Source organism: Photinus pyralis, unplaced genomic scaffold (assembly GCF_008802855.1).
Source record: "Photinus pyralis isolate 1611_PpyrPB1 unplaced genomic scaffold, Ppyr1.3 Ppyr1.4_LG6, whole genome shotgun sequence".
Classification (NCBI taxonomy): domain Eukaryota; kingdom Metazoa; phylum Arthropoda; class Insecta; order Coleoptera; family Lampyridae; genus Photinus; species Photinus pyralis.
Genome location: NW_022170663.1, coordinates 18,029,690 through 18,046,986, shown reverse-complemented (window position 1 = coordinate 18,046,986; position 17,297 = coordinate 18,029,690). Strand labels below are relative to the sequence as shown.

Here is a 17,297-nt window from a genome sequence, read left to right as displayed (position 1 = left end):
TTGTAAGGGCGCACCTAACGGATGTAATCTCGACTTACTCGGAGGCTGTTGTCTGTAACCCAAATTGGGCAGTCCAGCAGGTCCTTTTTTGTACCTTGGAATGTGAAGTCAAGCGGCGTAATATTTTCGTTAAGCTGCACGACTTTTCCGGTTTAATCCTGGATCTTCGTCTACCAGTAGATAGATATAGATTGATTCTCTCTCTGTTCTTCCCTGGCAAGAGAGCTTTTGGCGGCTGTAAAAAACAATTCTTACAGGAACGGCAAATTAACTGCAGCGTTATTTACGGCAGCAGTGGCGGAAATAGAACTCTAGAAATTAAATCAGTTATCTTCAGCTCCTAAATACTTTCGGAATGACAATCTTCGTAACGAAGCCCCCAACTTAAGACGCTTCTTGATACCGGGTGTTCATCTACAGAGTTCTCACTGAAACTGTTAATTTTCAGACGGAGGGGAACGGGTCCTTCGTTACACTAGCTTCCGGTATTCTCTTAAGTGACTTCTTCTTTTTTTATAACCTTCAGGATTTTATTCTGGTATAACTGTGTGCTTGTTCTTCTTTCGTAATAGCCATCTTTTCTCTTCCCCAGGTATTTTAATATTGCATGTGTATGGTTTATTTAATTCTTTAATAGGTAAAAGAAATTTGCTTTTGATGCATGTGACGCATGATCATTTACACAAAGCTCCTGGACGTTTGTTTACTTCCCTCTCTCCATTTCCTTCGTAATAATTCCCTAGATACATTCTTTTTCAAACCTTTCTTATCTCCCTTTGTACTCCAGTTCTACTGCTTACCTCCCTATCATCTTTTCTACCCTTAACACATGCCTCGCAGTCTATTGCCTTTGACTGATTCATTCATCTTCTATGTCAAGTAGCTGGATGGTAGATAATGGTTGTTTTTTTTTGGTTTTGTGTGGCCTTTTAGTACCTGTGGTGAGGTTTTGGCTTTTCTCATATGTCTTGGACCTTCTCGCTGCTGCGGGTTACGAGGAGGCAGTTGTTAAGTTTCAGATTTGCGTAATGGGCACCTTGAAAAGGCGACAAGACTTTCCCCACTTTTTTTCTTTAACATTCCTTAACATCTAAAACCATGGATCTTGGAAAAAGTCTCCATGAAGAAACTTTCTTATGCCAGCTTACATCCAACTGGCCAAAATTACAACGATTTAAAACTTTTTGGTACAACGTCATCACGCTCGGAAAACTGTATACAGTTCATTTATTTATTAATTGTTGTGAGCTGCAACCTCTCACTTTCGGTTATGCTGTGATTAATTACTGTGACGTAGTGGAGTGGAAACTCGAATGCGGCACTGAGGGTTCCTGGTTCTAATCCGGGTTCGAACAAGAATTTTGTAATGGGCTTGTTACATTTACAGGGCATTTAAATTTAAATCTCTACGGCAGAAATCCTAAAAAAATAATTAATTTTTAATTTACGTACGGCTAACGCAGTAATAGAAATGTTTCTATACCTCTTACCCTGTGGAAGTTGGGCCTTTTATTTCCTTCTAAGATCTGAAATTCAAAGACTTATGGTCTGGTTTAGTGGAACTCTAATAAATACCGCATATGACTTTAGTTGATTGAATATATTAATAACGACAAAAGCGATCGAGTTCCATTCTTCTTTACACGTTCCTGCATATAAAATATTGGTTTGGCTCATAAAAAGAAATATACAGAGACGCTATTAAAGATGGAAACAAAGCTGTCGTGTTTAAACCTTTTGAGATATAGACATAAAAATTAGAACGCTTCCATTTGAAATTATTTCACAGATTTTGAATTTTCTAATTTAACACCTTTCATGATTGAGGTAGTAAGAAAGAGAAAAAATAAGCTTTCTAAGGACGTATAACCAACATCCTTTGCTTGGATCAGAAATACAATACAAATACTTGTGAGATTAAGTGGTAGAGTGGGGTTAAGTGTAGAGCAGGTCTGGGGCGGCATTATTTTTTGTGTTTCTCGTAATCTAATAAATGTCACTTATTATTATTATTAATCTTTTTATACAAATGGTTCTCATAGGTTGATTTCTTCAGGAATATCAAAGTTACTTTAAGCAAAATCAATATGCAAATTCTTAAAAATAACCGACCATTAATTTATACAATCCTCAAAATTCAAAACAACTTACAGTACCTAATTGATATAGATGAGATTCCTTTTAGTTTACAATTGGTCCTTTCTCTCCCCGGAAAAATGTCGCCCCTTTTAAAAAATATGGAAATACACCTCTGCAATGGTACCGTCGGTTTTTGGTACCGCCCTGGTAACGTTAACTTCGTGTTGCAAAAGCAAAAACCAGCCCAAAAATAATGAGTTTCTTTAATTCAGTACATCTAATTCCGTTTTTACGTGAAGAGTGCGTCTCCAATCCAAAAAGGTTAATCAAGAGAAAAAGAAATTTGTATCCATTTTGAATATTTATTGCAGAATAATTGCGTGGTCGAATTAGCGCTAAAGAGAAGGGCAGGGTGCTGAAGATTGTTGACGGAATCGCCTAAAATGTTCTGTTACTAACGTCCGAAGAGATCATAGAATAGACAAATGATTCCAAATGTCATATTGGACATTCATGGCACCGTTTTAGGTTGTTAGTATTATTTTTGACACCACGTACTTAAGGTGCCTAATTTATTTCAGAAAAAGTTATGATGATTCTAGTTTTTTTTTAAATTTTCAGATATAAACGATAAACTAAGGGTTATTTTAAGCATGAGATGACAGTTTAGAAGCAAATTGGTTTTTTTAAATTCCGATAGCACCGAAGAAGCATACATAAGCATATGTAGATGAACTAATAATGGCACCTACAACAGGTTCTCGTTGAATAGTGTACACAATAAATAAATTCTTTTAAAAATAAATGTAATATTTGCATGTAAATTAGGAATTTGAAATACATATTTAAACAAACTTAAATTAGGTCTAGAGATTTTGAAAGCCATGACTAAAAGCGATTAAGCTAATAGACGAGCTTTTTCATACGAAGCTACCGTATACTTAACGTGAGCATTAAGCGATAAAACTTAGAGATATTAGAGTAACATATTTTTTCAAGCTTAATTAATTTTCATTATTGATAAAAGGAGCAGTTTTTTCATTTCTATTTCTGTTTATTTACACGCCACTTAAATATAAATATGTAAGTACGCAATAATAAATTATTAATAATTTCTACAGGAACTTCAGGGATACGAAATAACGGTCGAGTTTTACTAAGGACTTCTTTTAAAATTTGGCGCATCTCCTTGATGTACCCGAAATATGCTTTTAATTAAGATTTAAGGATCTCAGACAGTTAATTAACAGAATTTGTTATTATATGCGCTATTAAAATTCTCTACGAAAAAATGTCCCCGACTCCAATAATTCTTAATTATAATGAGGATTTTCGAACAAATTTTTCTAAATTGGCTTAAATTTATCAAATACCTTAAAAGTAGAAGTGGAATTAATTTACTGACACTGAGCTTTCTTGACAGTGGGAAAAGTGGAGCAGTTAATTTCCGAAAAGGTGTAATTACTGTTTCTATTTTGAAATATTTATTAGTAGGTGAAGCGATGGATGTTCACAAATTTCTTGCTTTTCTACTGCTTCCATACGAGTACTAAAACCTAAACCCCTTCAGCTCTTATACATTTGCGCCCTAATTACACTATCTGTCTGGTTCGTTAGCCAATCAGCTTACTCTGAGTTCTTTTGTGAATTATTATTTTGTCAATCTTCCTTGATCTTTATCGTATAGCTTCCTTCTTATTATGATGTAAATATTTGTTCGTAGCCTTGTTGATTAATTTTTTCTTTACATTCAGTGTTTCACACACACTGCCAAAATCCTATGGAATATGTGCCACTGGTAAAACCTTAAGTCAAAAATTAATTACTCAGCAAAATTGAAAACTTATCAAAAAGGTTTGTCAGCATAACGCACTGTAATAAGCAAGGTGGCATATTTTTTTCCAAGCAACATTTTGTAATTATCATGCAGTTGGTAACGATTGGATCAATTTAATTCATACTTCTACCATTGATTATACTTCTACTCTACCTCTACTTCTTAAAAATGTTTCGTCATATGACATTTATTTCACAAAATTTTAGAAAATGCGAGTCGAGTGCCGAACTCTTACACAATGTCCCCCCCCCCCTTCCCAGATATATAGATGGAAGGGGGTGGAAGAGTAATAAGTTTTTTTCTAGGTTTTTTCTGAAACTACTGTAGAAACCACTACTTTCGTCTCTAAAAAGGGGGAAGAAAATGTGATTTTCCTCTCTAGTGAGAAAAGTAAAAAACAATTGCTTCGTTAATCTTAATAATGACTTTTAAAATTGAAACATACCCGTATCTAGATTGCTAAGTGTCTAACTTCATTATTGCATACGATAATTTTCGTTCTCGTTCAATTGACACACTTTCTATACGCTCATTTGTCAAACTTTGTACTCGAGTTGAAAATGTCCACTTTCTTCTCTAGTTGTACAGAAAACTATTTCATTTTATACACATAGTAATTAAGAGGTTCATAATGTTTCATTCCGCAAACGGACGAATGGATGGGTGAATAAAATTCTAAAAAGGCTCATGTGAGTGTAATTCCCTTTGGAAGTCAAGGATTTACTCCAGCACGTTTTATGAAACTGACACTTTCGTGTCCCCGGAAAAAAATTAAACACAAAAAACATAAAGGACGCAATATAAATCTCCTTAAACAATCCACGTCAATCACGAAAGTGAAAAAAATGCTATTATTATCAAGAGGGAGAATTATGAAATATACGTTCAACTTTACTTTTTATAATTGAAATTTAATTAAAACGGCATCCGTACGTAAAAAATCCGTGAGAAATTATCAAGCATAAATACCTACCAAACAAAACCTTTCCGGCTGTTTTGCATACGCGCCTTTGTGACAAGAACAAAAGTATGTCAATGTGACGAATATTTTTTGCAGGTTCCTTTTGTTCACCTCCTGTAACATTTGCATACGGCAATAGTTTCTACTACTCCTCAAAATGAAACAGACGGTTTAATTATGCACTCCAGTAAATGAAACTGGATCAAATTTTTGTCTCGTCGTCGGTAGCGCGGGAAAGGTGGGTCAACAATTAACCGGTATGTAATTTTAGTTTGATTTTAAAACGTCACAAATCATAAATGCGAACGAGACGAAAATTGTGTAATAAATATGTAAGTAGCCGAGCCGCTTTCACTTAACGTATAAAAAAGTAACATCTGCTTAAACGTTTATTGATAAAAAAGTGCTTTCATAACTCAGCCGCAAGTATCATCCCACACATCGCTTTGCTTTTTTTTTGTATAGCTCGTCTACGAATAAACTAATGGAACTAACCGTTAAACGGTTTCGCTTTTTTCGTTGACCATGCTGTAAAACGTTTATAATTTTTTTCCCGAAAACATGGTCACGAACTGATAGGTAGATACTTTATATGCACAAATGTATCTTTCGGTTTCGGTACTGCTTTCAATTTTTATGTTTATAAGAACGGAATGTATTATATAATTTTAATTTCCCATGATAACTGTTACTTTTACAACAAGTGTCTATTTTGGTTAGATACAGATACGTTCAGAAGGGTTGCATACAAAGCACGCGTAAATTTAGGCTTTGATATTACGCGCCCTTTGCCTTAAGGAGGATAGATAAAAGCAATAAAAGTTTGCATTGCTGTACGTAATCGGGCACATGCAACAAATAATGTGCACTGCAGCCACCACCTTTTTTTGTCGCCCTTTGCAAAGAAAGCGCTTTTCTGCAACGCAAGGAGAAATTTCCAAAATGAGAAAGCCAGTCTCAACAGATATATCTATTTGGGATTCACTGTCTATCAGAGTTTCAAAGGTTTGATTACGGTGGGTAAGCTATACGAGAAGAGGTCCTCTAATTAACTTTTCTTGTACTGCTTTGCTTGGGCGATAATGGACATTGACATGAATACTTACTATTGGCATTCTCACATGTACTTTCCGTGTTACATTAGTTGTAGTTGCTGCTTGGAGTAGACCGATGCTTTGATGTTTTTTTTGTACATGCAATTTATCATTTTACGAGTTGTTTTAACTCAATTGATCGTAGTATGCAATGTTTTTTTGTACTAAGTTGATTGATCATGTTTTCCATTTGCATTTATGATGTCTTGTGTATTTTGTTTTTATGAATTTGTGTAACTGCATTTTATTCGATTACGTCATTCTTATCGTACAATTTACGAAGTTTTATTTGTGTATTTTTTCTTGCATTTCGTTGCTGTAGTTAATCTAATGCATGCATTTGTGTGGGCTGTACCAGGGTTTGTGTCCCGTAGAAGGTTTCCCTTATATTGTCTTGTTCTGTGCGTAATATAGTTACTTATTCTTGTCTTTTTTTACGCACAAAATTTTGCATTTTATTCAATTCCCCTCCCGACTATGTCTCATGTCCCAACACATAAAAAAATCAATTAGTAGGAGTTCATTGGTCCCATCCACATCGAACCGACTGCTACCGAGCTTCAAAAGTGCAGAGAAACGTTTGTTGTTTCGACTTGAAAGTTAGGTGGCTCTACGCGTAGTGTTTCCACAGAGTTGCCAACTGTAACTATAGAGTAAGTCAACATTTTCAGTGTCTGCTTGGGGGACCCCTAGGATCATTACATACATGAAAATTAAAACACCCATTTGAAATTATTTCACATACTTTCAGGTTAAACAATTTTTTGACACAGTTTCTTCAAATAAAATTTTTGCTCGATGAATTTTCCTTGGTGGGCGAAAGGGGTCCCGAGTCGCAGCGAGGACCCTAGACAGTCGCCTTCTCTGCCTAATGGTTAATCCGGCACTGACCAGCAGTTGTAGATACGCTTTCATGGCCGCTTCGATGTGGAGGGGGTTTGATTTCACCTCCTCTACTTGGACGTGATTAGGAACGCACGGATCGCCCACAGACTTCTGGGGATCCGACGTGGAAATTTTGCATTTTATTATCTCCTTTCTTGGAAAAGTGAAGGTGACTTGATGTAGGCGAGGGTTCGCTCTTTAATAGTGCACGGTTCGTCTTGCGATAACTATTGGCGTAGATTCGACACTGCATACAATCGCCGCCCGAGTCTTGCCTTCCCGCTATTTACACTCATTTTTATAAGTACCGCGTTTTATCTGTCGACCTGATAAGCGCTTTATCTCTTACAAAGACGAATCCGTTCAATGCCCACCTCGTGCTAGCATAGGTTTTTTGTCATTTAACATCGGCAACGAGTAGACGTATTGAACAAACTCTTCTTGCCTTTATTTTACTTACAATGACCCGCTTCATTTATTCCATCCTGAATATACACATGTAAAGCAGTATTTACTATCTTACTTTATTTAAATCTGAGGTAAAATTGCGTTTCTATCCGCGATTGTTGCTTTATATGGTTAATTCCCTTTTAGTTTCCATACGGTTAATAAAAATCAACTCTGATTATGAATAAATGAAATAATTAATTTCTTTACATTCAGCCCCTGTGATGTATCAGAAACGTCAAACTTAACGTGCAGGTTATCTGCCAAAAAAACATTATTTTGCATTATTTAGTATAGGCAAAATCGTCGACATATAACACGTGCCAATGATAAGCGCGAATACTGCAGGTGAGAGAGAAGGGAAAACAAAGAGGACAAGCTGTCTCTTACGGTTACGGATCTGATTGGTTCCTCCAATTTAATTTGAATGCGATCGCGATCGCTTTTGTTGAAAGAACCAATCAGACGAGTAACCGTAAAAGACAGTTTGCCTTCTTAGTTTCTCCTTCTCTCTCACAGTATCCGCGCTTATCATTGGCACGTGTTATATGTCGATGATTTTGCCTATACTAAATGCATTTTATTCGATTACGTCATTCTTATTGTAAAAGTTGTGACGTTTTGTGTATTTTTTATTGCATTTTCTTGCTGTAGTTGATTTAATTCTTGCATTTGTGTGGGCTATACCGGGGTTTTTGTCCCGTAGAAGGTTTCCCTGGTATTGCCTTGTTCTGTGCGTAATATATTTAGTTATTCCTGTCTTTTAGTAACAAAGTTATCGTTGTGTATCTTATTATGCATTTTTATTAAAATGTACAACTTTTTGTGCACATGGAAGTAGCTGTATGGGGAGGTGGGGGTCCACTTTCACAAGTGTTCTAAACAAAATTGATAATTCTAAATGGAGGAGAGTTTACACTTACACGTGCTATAAGGGTTGTTTTTTGAACTTATAAATAAAATGACAACCGTGGCAGTAAATGATGTTAAATTTGGGAAGGGGATACACCTTCATATGCATTTATATCGTATACCAATGATATTATAAACAAAACTAAGCAAGGAATCAAAAATGTTTGATGCACCAAAAAGGTGCGCTACATTATTTTCAGACAAGAGGTTTCCTAAAGACAAAAACAAGAAATAATTATACTGGCTTGTTTTGTTGTAAATCCAACTGCATTGCTTAATGATATTCAAAGAGACTTAATTTTTTTTTCAATTTTGTTACAAGCAGTAACTAAAACATGGAATATCTTGGAAACCGTTTGACGCAGCCTTTGACATTTTGTATCAAATTAAAATTCTCGGAAAAAGGAAAAGAGTGCTTTGAAAAAGTGACGTAAGCTCACTTTTTGAGACGGTTTCGTATACCATAAGAAAATTCGATCTTTCCTTAATAAAGCATTGAAAACTGTTTTGAAATATCTCTTACCGTTTTCGAATAATAAATTTGTTAATTTACCCTTGCAAATTAAATTTTTTACATAAAAACTTGAATATCGACGAAGCCCTTGGAGCAAAGGGTCAACTATGGGGTATCGTTATACTTCAAATTCGACGTAGAATCCGGAAATGTAGAAAAAATGCATCATGTGCCAAAACCATTAAGGGACTTATCAGTTTAGTTTCATTTTCAAAGGTTCTCCATATCTTTCTAACTGACGCCCGTCAAGAATGACCCTGTATATCATAAAGGCTTAACGAGCAACTTTTTTCCAATTCCTTGCATGGACTTCAGTCGTTCTACCACTGAGAGAAGATCAGTTTAAAACAAAAAAAAAACTTAATCCCAGTTGTCCCCCATATACGGTCATAATTTTGTACAGGAGTTGTCTTTTTCACTTATTTTATATTTTTCACTTCTAAACTATGTTGATTATTTATTATTGACCATACCTTACAACATGTGTATGATCCCAAAGATGTCAATATTTCATGTATTATTGGTGCAGTATTCTGAAACTGGTCACGTTTGCTAATTAGAATTTCCCTTTGTATAAAAGCTGGTACTGGTTCGAAATTTCCACCTTATTCACTTAAAGTTCTCAATTAATTAAAATTCTAATTGCTCATGAGTAATTTCACCGATTAGTGAAAAATTCAGTTTTTACAGTTCAGGTTTAAAATCCACAGATGAAAATCTTGCGTAATAAATTTAGATTAGTTAAGATTTCCAATACGAATTCCTTGTAAAATTGAAACACAATGACAGTTCCGATTGTCTCATAAAAGAAGGGCAAGCGGATGTGGCCAAGTTTTGGACCGTCTCACAATTGCACGTCGATATCATTTGAATCGCAAGGGTGCCAGTAACCCTTAAATTGTACGTCAGCCAGCGAAAACAGAAAGGGTTAACATTTAATTTATCCAGTCCACCTATGAATGTGAATTAAGAACGGGTCGGTTGAGAGGCAGGGACCTCAGATGTGCCCAGTTGTACAACTCTATGTTTGGACAGCAAGGCAGTTCAACAAAGGCCAAACCGAGACCAACTTTACAATATTTGAATCCGGATGCTGCCGTTACCGTCGCCCGCCGCTGCTGGACCGTTATAATTAATGAATCGTTAAACTAGTTACGCGTTTAAAAGCTTCATTAATAAAACTTGTTACTTTCCATGGAGTGCGCGTATATCATTCGCGTTTGTACAATTAATTCAAAACTTTATAATCTGCCGCCCGTTTGGAGTGTTGTGCGAAATTAGTTTTCATTAGGAATGGTGTTTTGTTTTGTGTGTAAATAGGTAATGTTACACTACTCTATCCGCATTACCTACTCTATGCATTCGGGCCCCTCGTTTCCTTAATTATGAATGTGGAGTCCGGACTATTCACGTTTCTAAATATTTTACTCGAGATTTCCGTAATCAGATTATTCTCGAATTAAATGAAAATAAGTGACACGGCTTTAATCTGATATACCCGAGCTTGATGTTCGCTTTGGAGAACATTTTGACTACAAATGACCTCCTTTAGGGTTTTATATGGACAACGAAAATGTTTATGGTAATTATGAGATTATCGATTGACGTAATGTCGTTATTTAGCGCGAACAATAATAATCGGAATAGATTATTCAGAATATAACAGTTTTACACGAAACTTTCAAGATTATGGATTTCAGTTTTTGCCACAATTTACGCTAATGAATTCAATTGCGCGAGATGATCCGATTTCCTTTACAAAATTGTACTCCGCGTCCAATTTCCTTCAGTTGAATATTTGAAATTGATTTTTCAGCTGTCTTTGTTGAAAATTTAATATTTCTTCAAGATTTCCATCTGGAGCACAACCAATTCATGTAGTTCAAACATTTATTTTCGAATTCATTCATTCATTCATTTTGGTGAGGAAACTAGATGTAGCAGGAATCACTTTGGTTGGAAGCTTTCAAGTTGTATTATACTCTTTGAAATGTGAGAGATACATCAGGTCTCCGTTTGTGAAATTCAAAATTTGTGCACCAATGATAATATTTAGGTCAGTTATTTTAAATGTCTTGAAACCGTAAACCTGACAAGACACATTTGTACCTGATGGTTGGCTCTAAATACACACAGCTGATTTCAGGCAGCCCAAAACTCTCTTTGGATGAGTTTGGAGTTTTTTTCACAAGTTTCAACGCAATGAGAAAGTACCATAGAAATTTAGTTAACCCCAAATGTTTACAGTGCATCCACTGCGTCCATTTTATGCATACTTGCAGCGGAATTGCCATGAGATTGAATTTGGGCTCTTTTATTGTGCAAAATATAGTCCCCAGCTAAGGAAAGGTGCAGTAAGTAACAAAATGGAGATTTCAAAAAAGTATCTTTTACTATTTTTCAAATGTTTGTGTAGGTACGTGTTTAACTATAAGACATTTTATAAAATTTTGACAGGATATGTTGCATGGAAATAAATTTTTTCAGTCAAAAGAGAACATACGGCACTTTTTTTAGTATCGCTGTTTGGGCAGTCGGACGCTGTAACCAATTTTTCTTATTTTCTCCCCTTCAGAAGTACAAAAATGCAGTGCACTTAGGTAGGCGATGTATGCGTTAATAAATGCTTATTAAAACAACATTTGTAATAATAAAATAATACTATTTCAAGTTCAGATACTAAGCACGAAATAAACAAAATGTAGGTTAGTACACAAATTTAATTGAAAAAGCTACTTACGGAATGCCTGCACAATTAACGAAGGCCTATTTTCATCTCTTTGGAGAATTGGCAGGTGTTTCTAAATTTCTTGGGATTTTGAGGGTTAACTTCAAGTAAGGTTACCAATATTTTATCCATCTACTCTTCGGGAATCTCAAATAGCAATTTAGGACTATGGAGTCTTTATTCCTTTCATAGGTTTTACTGCAAAATGACGTGCACTAGGTATGGGCACATCATATTATAGTTTTACGGTATAAAACATACCTACTCCCTTCTTGATGCTTTAACACGAACAGTATTCGGCACTATATTGCTAACTTTCTTAGTTGTAGACTTATATAAATATAACGATGGTTAAATTACCAAAATCCCTAATTAAGAAAACCAAACAACATTGCATTTTTCAGATAATATCAAAAATGTGACTTTTATATGGACCGCCCTCTATAATTCGTGAGGTAAATACCGGAGTAGTATAGAACAACTTAAGACCTTCCGCAGGGGCACCCCTAAAAAAGCATTATGCGGTCACTCTGTAATTGGGCGTAAGCCTCTTGACAGCTTAGTAACTTCTCTACAAAAGTTCTTCACACGCCACAAGCAAAATACGTCAAATAACCTAGATTTTTCAATAACGTCCATTTCGTTATACACGAAAATTAATAAAATGTCGAAATTTGTTGTTAAGTCCCTGGCAGCAAGCTTTGTAAGTAGTTTATTTCTTAGAAAATACCATAAATTGTAGAAAGTTACATTTTTTGACAAAAAAAGTTCTGCTGCGCCATTACAATGTTACCCTCAAAGATATACTGACCACTAGTCATCCCCTCGAAGATATTTTACTTTATTTTTAAGTGGGCGAGGGTTCAGGCAAGGGTGCTGTACCAACCCGACCCACTATACGTATTCAAATATCCATACCCGAACCAGGATTTGAACCTGGTACCGTTAGTGCCGCAGTCTCTCTTCCACGTCACTACGCCATAGTACAGTATCGTAAATGTAGGAGCTACTTTTATGCCAATCCTAATTCTATTAGAGATTGAGTTAGAGACAGTGAAGTATCGTTAGCCACAACTTGGAGGATGTGAATAAAAACATGATTTCCTGCACGTTTTGAGAGTCAGTGGTTTATTTACTCATGTTCCGAAAACCCTCCTTTGTTATGTTTTTTTTTGGAACGGTGAATGCAACTTTTCCAGTAGTGGTATGTTCAACAGGAAAAATTATGCACTATTGGCGAGACTATTGGTCTCGTGAAAACCCACTTCTTACGCATCCAACCTAATTTTATGGGGGTACACTTAATGGGGAAAGACACCTTGGTTTAATAACAGACTTATTAGGGAACTATTTCGATGATATTGTTGGAAAAGTCGAACGGTGATGTATTCTCAACAAAACGGGGCGCCACCACACAACTTTCGCGGAATTGCACCATTTATTTGGAGATCGGGGAACCAGGTACTAATGGATTGCACAACTCTGGATTTGTTGGGGCTTTATAAACGTCATTATTAACGTCATGGATTTAGAAAACGATATTGGCCGAATGATTAATTTAATTCGCCCCGAAAATGGAGTCGTTCTTGATCTTCTTTGAGATAGGTATCTATTGTAGCTTATATGTTCTTGTATATTGCTTATTTCACTTGTTATTCTTCATTGTTATAAACCTACTATAATAAGTCGGATGTCGAGTTATCGTTTTAAATGCTATTATGTATTATGTTATTTTCATGGATAACTAGATCGAAATGAAAATAATTGAAAAATCTTGGTTATGGTGAATTAAGATCTTCTGTAGAGAATTAATAAATTGTCACATGATAAAATAATATACAGGGCGTTCCATATAAAGAAGTCGAAAAGCAGAAAAACTTGTAGGCAGAATCGCGCATGCGGAAGTGTGCCAAACCTCTCATTGTGGACTAAATGACTGAACCGATTGAAAAAAAATTTGGTACACATATTCTTAGACATAAAAGGGCACAAATTCCTTAAGAAATCACCGTGCATTTTTGCTAAATTCATCAGCTCGTAAGTAGCTCCCCTTCTGTAATGTGAGATTGTCGGAAGAATAATACTTGGTAATTTTTTGTTGGGGGGCTTTATTTTCAGAAAGCTTCCCCTTTCTATAAGAGGCAGGTGGTCTTACATCGTCTAGATAGGCGATAGTGTGTAATTAACAAATCTCATTATTGGATAAGTAGTCTAATATGGAAGATTTTTTACATACACTATAGTTCATGTTGGGGCAATACCTACTGAAGAGTTTTCTTTTTTCTGTTCCTCAGTTCTCTTCGTTTTAACATCTAATTTTTGGCAGCTAGTAAATATAGTTCAGACCATGACATGTACCAAAATTGCAATCGGGAAAAATAATCCAAAAAATTAACTTTAAGATATACAGGGTGTTACATTTAAAAATACTAACTTTGGGCCAATTCTCAGCAACGATGGTCCAAATTTTTTGGAACACGCCACTGGGTAAAAATATCTCAAATAGATAGTTTTAAAGCTTTTTTCTATCTTACATGGGTAATAAGATGACATCCCAAAAAAATGAAACTTTTTGTTTTCACCCTGTACCTCAAAAACAAACGTAGCTAGAGCGATTTTGTATGTGGTATTAAAAGTTTCACAAAAAATGGCACAGGGTCGCGAAAACCTAGTATCCTTAAAACAGCTGAGATACACTGCAGTCTCACCAATATAGGGGGTACGGTATATACATAAACATCTGATACAATGTTAAAAAGTTCCAAGGGGCTTATTTTCAATGGCAAGTACTCGTAAGTGCAATTTTTTGTTAAGTAAATAAAATAATTTTGTTTTTAACAAATTGAAATAGAATCTTAATACATAAAAGTCGTGTATGTTACACCACTTATAACTGTCAAGAACGGCTGGACAGATTTTTATGATAGTTGATGGTGTGTTGGATTCGTCTTTGTTTCGAATAGCAGAATAACTATTAAAATATCGAAAAAACCACGAAAAAAGTATAAGAAAACTTACTACAAAAGTAAATAATAATAATAAATAATGACAACAACCGGTCAATAACATGCTTTCAGTCTTATCAAACTATCAGATTAAAAAGTGATAGGTATAGTTTACTCGCGATTTCAGGTGCGTTCGATTTTCCGTTTCAGAAGTATAGCAGAGTATAGAGTGGAAAAGATCACGTGATCACTGGAGAATGAATAACTTTAATATCTGCGTTTGGATGTAATCCTGCATGAGGGTGCAAATTTGTAATTTTTGGACAGTGATTCAAATACTAAATCATTGGAATGTGTATAAATATTCAGTCCAGACGTAAATTATCAACAAGTCGCATACCGAAACAGTCAATTAGAGAAGAAGGCTAATGTTTATTAACACTTCTTTGTTTCTTTTCATGAGTACTATACGCAGACAAAATATCCGACCTTTTTTTTGATATACCCTGTATACGAGGTTCTCCAGGCTAGACGATACAAGGTTCGTCGGATCTGCTATTATTTATATAATTGTCTGTCTCTTATGCTTGTCTAAACTGTTCACCCAATAGCGTTGAATGGTTGGAGCTGAGGTTGGACGTATTCCTTCAGAAGTCTCTAAGTTAGTAAAACACTTTCCGAAATTCCCATGGGAACGGGAACAGGAAAAACTAGGATTTGATGTTTATAGGTTTTTTAATGATGCTATTTAAGTTTTTTTAGTTGGGGTATGTGGCTTAGGGGTTTTTGTTTTAGAAGCGGATTTTGATTCTGTTCATTCTTTCACTTGAGAATCATGGCTAACGATTATATTACTTAAAACGCCATTTTTTGGGTTGATTAGGAGCCTTTGCTATTGTTGGTACAGAAACTTGGTGTTGAACGCTCTTTTTCATCAGCAGAATCGTCAAGAAAACTGGAATTTGCCTTTTAGTTTAGTTAACTGTAAAATAATGGCACGAGCTGAATATCAAATTTTGTTAGAATAATATCACATTTTTTCTTGTTTGTGACTTCTCTACCTCCTGTAAACAATGCTTGAGGAGTAACGTGGAACTTTAATTTGATTCTGATGAATTTTAAATTTTTATTTATAAAGGGTGTTCAAATAGTTCTCCAACTATGGATGAATTACTTAAGTAATTAGGTACTTATTCAATGATGCTATACAAAAACGTCAGTTTATTTCATAACGAAGTCGGTTAAAATTGCCAAATTTAAAGTACCATGATGGTCAAATTAGAACAACGAATGAGTAACAGGTTGTCGAGTTTTTTTAAAATGCGACACTATATTTTAAACGAAACTGAATTAGTGGGTAAACATTCTTTAACACATAACTACTCTCAATTAATTAGTAACAGAGCATTCAGCATTCAATCTAAATTAACGTTCTCAATAAAAAATTTAATTAACTAAAATTAAAAACAAAATAATTGCTTCCAACGTTCTACACTCAATCCGTACAAAAAACTCAAATTTCTTGTTAAGCTAATTACCTCTTGCTAAAAGTAAAAACAATTAGAATAGATAAATATCTAAATAAATAGTTTTTATTATTAGGATTTTTGTTCTAGTTTTGGAACTTTTAGTTTCTTATTGAGACAGTGTGCTGATTTCCGTTGGATGGATTGTCAGAAAGTCCCCCCTCCCCCAATCTTCAAAAATAATTTAAAAAAATTAACGGGCCATTTGTAAAGAATAATACAATTAAAATTGCAGAATAGATTTCAAGCTGTTGTGGCTTTCGGGAGAGTGCAGTAAGTTTTAGAAAGTAACCTTATGAAAAAGGTACAGAAATGTGTAACTAAATATTCCTTGGTTTATTTGTTTATTGGTTCACATAACAAGGAAAAAGCGCGATTTACGACACTGATTTACCCTTACTTTTTTATCCATCCGTCTCTGCGTGTGCTGTCCACCATTTAAAAACCAAAGAATCCTTTATAAATGACCATTACCGGTCACTTAGATTTATAATGAATTAAATATGTATTCGTGTGAAGTTTTAAATAATATCTTAAACATTCTATTCATAAATGTTTATTGAAGTCAGAGCCGATAGGAGCTCTCCTAAATAATTGTTTGAAAATTATGCGCCACCCTTAACGCCTAAACACGTCTTCTATTTCTAATAAATTCAGCTCTAATCTACTCATCTAAAGTGATATTTCTATCAACTGTCTATAGGTTTATGTGTACTTATCAAAATTTAAAATGGTAATCGAGTTTTAAAAATCTGTTAAAAATTTTAATGATCCCGAATAATTTCGTTTATTATAAAAATACGTTTAATTATTTCTAATTTATTCCTCGCATCCGAAACCATAGGAATAAATTTGGATGCTAACGGATAAATGAGACTGTTAATTGTTATCAGATCAAATAGAGCCCAAAAACGACAAAATATTTTCGTTATTATGTAGGTTTAGGTAAGTGATCCCAATTTGTACGGAAACGAGGCCGAACGAAAGAATTATAATTACGGGCGGAGATAATTTATTGTTCTTGGTTTTAATTACGTTAATTTTTGAGCTGATGGCGCAATCAACAATTAGGCGCTGGTTCATAAATTATATCACATTAAAAGTAATTTGAAGCTCTTTAAAAAAAGTTTTACGAGCCTCAAATATTTTTATGGGCTAGCTGGCGTAATAAATTTTTTACGCCTCATAACGATCGGTAATGCAGTTGATCATGGCCCTCGATAAACTAGATTAATTTTAAGGTGCACACAACGCCACTGGTTCGGAATAGGGAAGGTGTTACCGTGCGTTTTCTAAATAAGAGGATCTACGACGATAGCATATTTTTCTTGTGCACCATTTTCCACAAAATTGAAGATACAACACATTT

General features: G+C 34.9%; 1 long non-coding RNA gene across 1 annotated transcript in view; it reads left to right on the top strand.

The window, feature by feature from the left end:
* The first annotated feature begins 9,782 nt into the window (after positions 1-9,782).
* Positions 9,783-17,297, top strand: part of LOC116172964 — a 43,766-nt gene continuing 36,251 nt past the window's right edge. Inside the window, exon 1 of the long non-coding RNA XR_004145815.1 lies at positions 9,783-10,311. This is a non-coding gene — a long non-coding RNA (uncharacterized LOC116172964). The remainder of the gene's footprint in view (positions 10,312-17,297) is intronic.